This window comes from Mus caroli, unplaced genomic scaffold (assembly GCF_978045245.1).
Source record: "Mus caroli unplaced genomic scaffold, Mus_caroli_1 scaffold_9, whole genome shotgun sequence".
Classification (NCBI taxonomy): Eukaryota; Metazoa; Chordata; class Mammalia; order Rodentia; family Muridae; genus Mus; species Mus caroli.
This window is the reverse complement of record NW_028227264.1, coordinates 120182184-120186991: the sequence shown is the minus strand read 5'-3', so window position 1 is coordinate 120186991 and position 4808 is coordinate 120182184. Positions and strand designations below refer to the sequence as shown.

General features: G+C 50.4%; 1 pseudogene; it reads right to left on the bottom strand.

The window, feature by feature from the left end:
• Window positions 1-4370: 4370 nt before the first annotated feature.
• Window positions 4371-4463, bottom strand: LOC115032252 (small nucleolar RNA SNORA17; annotated as a pseudogene).
• Window positions 4464-4808: the final 345 nt, after the last annotated feature.

Below are 4808 nucleotides of genomic sequence, written 5' to 3'. Positions count from 1 at the left end.
GATTTCCCTGCCCTGGCCTTCAGCATCTTCTCATGCCTCCTCCTCCTCGCCCACTCCCTGGGAACTGCCATTCTGGCTCTCATCCCCATCACTAGTACAGCTCTGTTCAGGGTCACCAGTGGCTTCTGTGAGTCTCTGACACTCGGGAACCCTCAACGGTGCATAGCCACTCCTTCCTTCAGGGGACACCTGCCACTCTAAACAGGCAGCCTACTACACCTTGTGCTGCCATCTCCAGCTTCCCCTCCACTCCCCTTCTCCCCCTCCCCCGTTTTCCTCTCTCCCTTCTTCCATCTCCATCTCCTGTCCTCTCCCCTCCTGCCTCCTCACTTCCCAGTGCCCTTAGTTGTTGTTTTCATTGTCACTTGGCTTCTTTCTACTTGGCGATGCTTCTCTATTTAAATTCCTCCCCTCAAAGAGTCCCGCAGATTCACGTGGCACTGAATAGAATAGCATGTGATGTTTAAGGTTCTCAAATCTTTATTGACAGCCTCGATCTCTTCCTTGAGTTCCAGGTATTTGTTTATTATTATTATTGTTATTATTATTATTATTATTATTATTATTATTATTATTATTGGCGGGGCTGGTGCTGGTGGTATTCTGTCTAAACTCCACCCCCACAGTTCCTGGCAGCAGCCAGGTAGGCGTGGCCCACTATAAAAGGGGCTGCTTGACCCCTCCCCTCTCTCTTACCCTCTTACACTCTTGCCTCTCTTGCCTCGTTCCCCCTTGTGCCCTCTCTCTCTCCATTCCCTTCCTCCCTCTCTCCACGTGGTCATGGCCCACCTCCACTTATCCACTCTCTCCTTTTGTCTGCCTTTCTCTGCCTCTACTACTCTTAACGGCCCTCCCCATGCCCTAAATAAACTCTATACTATACTATACCAGTGTGTGTCTGGCGTGTGCCACCACTGCCTGGCCCTTAGGAGGGCATGGGCTCGCTGAGGTACCCCCTGCCCCCACACCCCTCCAGAACATATTATTATAGCTCTTCCTCTTTTTATGATCACGACTATTATCATTATCATCATCATCGTTGGGTTTTTGAGACTTGGTTTCTCTGTGTAGCCCTGGCTGGCCTGGAACTCACTCTGTAGACCAGGCTGGCCTTGAACTTACAGAGACCTGCCTGCCTCTCCCTCCTGAGTGCTGTGATTAAAAGCACGCGCCACTGTGCCTGGCTGAGTTCCAGATATTTATATGCAACTTCTTGGGTTAATATTTTCATTATCTTGTTGTGTCTAATATGGATATTAAACTCCCATTATGGGTAAAATGGATCTCTCCTCATCCCTCCCTCCATCGTGAACACTGTACCCTTTGCTCCTTGATCCTTCTGTTTGTATTAAGGGTACAGGCTTCACCTGCTCAGACCAGATATTCCACGGTAATCTTAGGTTTTTCTCTTTTCCTGAAACTCATACCACGGAGTCCTCAGCTGCTTGTCCCAGAGTGACAGCAAGCCAACCTCTTCCTGTCTGTTCCTCACTGGCACCTTTTCTGCCAAGCCTCAAGCCCCACCTTCCTAGGTTCCTGCTCTAAATTCCCAGGACTCTTGGACCTATTGATGATTGTTATTCTGGAGCCCGTAGAGTTCCTCAAAGATTCTCTTATAAGCCGGGTCTTTTAGATAACATCTGTGGGCAGGAGAGATGGCTCAGCAGAGCACAAACTGCTCTTACAGGGGATCAGGTTTGTGTAATTATTCCCCAAATTAACCTGTAAGCCCCACCTGCCCAGGGACCAGGTAACTTCCTGGAATGCTGTGAGCTGTAGTTCTTAGGAAACAACAACACCTCTTGGGAAAGTACAGTGGCCTATAGGTTAGTCTTCTTAAACACCCCCTCAACCCCCCACCCCACCCCCCTGTAACATGAGTCTCAGGCCACTCAGCCAGAGAGTGGTCCTGACCTAAGTCCATCTTTTGGTCAGTATGTAGTATTTAATAGAGCTTGCTTGAAATTTGGCCCAAAATGGTGGAATCGTTTTTTTCTCTGGCGAGTCTCAGGATTAACAATTTGGTTTCTAGAACTCACTACCTGTAATTCCAACTTCAGAGTATCCAGTGACTTCTGGCCTCATGGATGCCTGCATTCCGGTGAACATTTTCACACGCAGACACACATACAGAATTTAAAGGAAAATTAAATCTTGGAAAAAAAAAAAAAAGCACAAATGTTACATATTCTCTTAGGCTCTCTGGGTCTAGCCTGGTGTTGGTCTCTATCACCCTGCAGCCCTATCCTGCCATTCTCCTGGTTCCTCACCGTCATCTAGGAACCAAGACTCTTTCTGAACCCCAGACATTCACATGAATTATTCTCTGTGTAGCACGTCCTTTCCCTCCATCACAACTGAGCCATTCTTACCCATGGCTTCCTGTTCTAATTTCTTTTCTAAACAGCCTTCCCTGGCAATGCTGTCTTACCTGGTCTCACTCACTGATTATCTATCTTTTTCTGTTTTTCATTTTCTTATTGGCTCTTTGAGAATTTCATATCATGCACCCCAATCCCCCCTCGTCTCTCTCCCTTCCTTCCAACCCTCCCTCCACCCTTACAACCTCTCAACTGAGAAAAAAAAAATCTCACTGTGGAAGCTGTCGTGTGTCCCACAGTACCCCGCCTTTGTCCATGCTGCGTTGATTGCAGATGTTCATTGCAATGACTCCTTGGTCTGGTACAAAACTTCTGGCTTCTGCTGCTCTATCAGTTCTGGAAGCTCACTAGGACTCCTCTTGGGTATCCTGTTGTTGCCCTGTGTCATGGGGATCCTGTACTTTTCTATCTGTAGGGCTGTACTCTAGCAGTTCATAAATGGGGTCAATATTGTATTAGGCCAACTCAGAACCGTGAATCTACTACCCCTGAGAGGCATCTAAGCTGGTCAGCTCACTGGCTCTCCCACTCTTAGGGCAGCTCACCAGTAACTCCCACAACCACAGCCAGCTTTATCCCGCTGCTCAAGCAAGGTGCAGGGTCTGTTCTCCCAAGTGTTTGCTGCTGTCGAGGGACATAGCCAGCTCTCCCACTCTCATGACCCCAGGGCCAGCTCTCCTGCCTACCAAAGATGTCAACGTAGAGGAAGACGGCATCTCTCCCTTATCCACACCACTGCCCAGCAGCCAAGAGGCAGGTCCAGCTCTTCTGCCCTCATGCCCTTGGAGGCTGGCTCACCTACAACCCTTACAACCAGGGCCAGCTCTACTGTGCTGTCCAGGCAAGGTGCAGAGCCTACTCTCTCAAGTGCGGTACAGGGACAGCTCTCCCACGTCCACACCCTCCGGACCCGTTTATCTGCCCCCCCTCCCCCAACTCCCCACACCCCCATCCCACAACATCAGGTTCAGCTCTACTGTGCTGCCTGGGCGAAGCACAGGGTCTACTCTCCTGAGTGCTGCAGATGGTGAGGGACAAGGCCAGTTCTGCTCTCACGACCTCAGGGCCAGGTCTTCTGCCTGCCGCAGATGGTGAGGGACAAGAAGGGAGCAGGGTATCTCTCACCCATGCCACTGCACCAGAGACGAGGGGTAGCGGCAGCTCTCCTGTTCTTGTACCTTTGGCTGACTCACCCAAAACTCCTGCTATGTGTGAGGCTCCCCCTTGAAAGTACTGCAGATAGCTAGGGGTGGGGTCACCTCTCCTGCTCTCCCACAATGCCCAGGTGAGGGGGTGGGGCCAGTTCTGCACAGCCCCTGGAATATGTCCCTGGGGTCTGTTCAGGGATGTCTGTCTGGCCTTTGGTAGTTACAGACCCCTGCTGCTGCTGCTGCTGCTGCTGCTGCTGCTGCTGCTGCTGCTGCTGCAGGGCCTCAGACCCAGACTTGGACCCCAGTGGCATTACCAGCCATTCACATCAGGCTGTTCCTCACTACCTCAAGTCTCCAGGTCATTGTGCCCACCTACATCCCACATTCTTCTATTTCTCTTTGCTTTTTTTTTTTTGTTTGTTTGTTTTTCAAGACAGGGTTTCTCTGTGTAGCCCTGGCTGTCCTGGAACTCACTCTGTAGACAAGGCTGGCCTTGAACCGAGAAATCCGCCTGCCTCTGCCTCCCAAGTGTTGGGATTAAAGGCATGTGCCACCACTGCCCAGCCTCTGTTTCTCTTTCCCATTTCTCCGCCACTCGCTTGCTTCTCTTAACAGCACCTGGGATCTCTGAGTGTCTGGAAATCATCCCAGGAGTAGTCTCAGGAGTGATATGCACTGCACCTGCATCATGGCTCTGGGCAGAGGTCATTTCAGACATTGTCTGTCCCTCCAAGCCAGTGTGGCACTGAACTGGTGGTCATCTCGGGCTATCTCCCTGTCTGGGACTCTGGCACCAGATTGGTGGTTGTCTCAGGCTTGCTTTTCCAGGGAGTAGTAGGTTGCTATCATTCAGATGTTCTTAGGTCGGAACTGAGCCTCTCCTCTCAGGACACACATGTGACACAGCAGCCACCCCTGCAATGCCTCCAGGGATAGCGTGACTAGCTTATGAACTGGTTTCATGTTTGCAAAGGCCCTTCTCACAGTCTGTCACTACTCTGTCATTTGCATGTGTGGTTGCCATTCTACAGACTGAATCTTAGGGTTCCAAGTGTGACACGGAAGCACTCCAGCTCCATGCGCTATTAAACGACGCTTCTGCATCCAAGGCCTCCCGACTCTCAGGGGCTTCGCTCACTTTTCCTTTTGTCCAGCCATGACTTCCTCAAGTGTGTGTGCTCCTTCTGTTGCAAGCTCAGGAAACTGAGGCAGGCCAATTAAATCATTTAAAGGATTACTAGGAGGCTTAGGGTTGTTCTCATAATTAAAGAGAAAT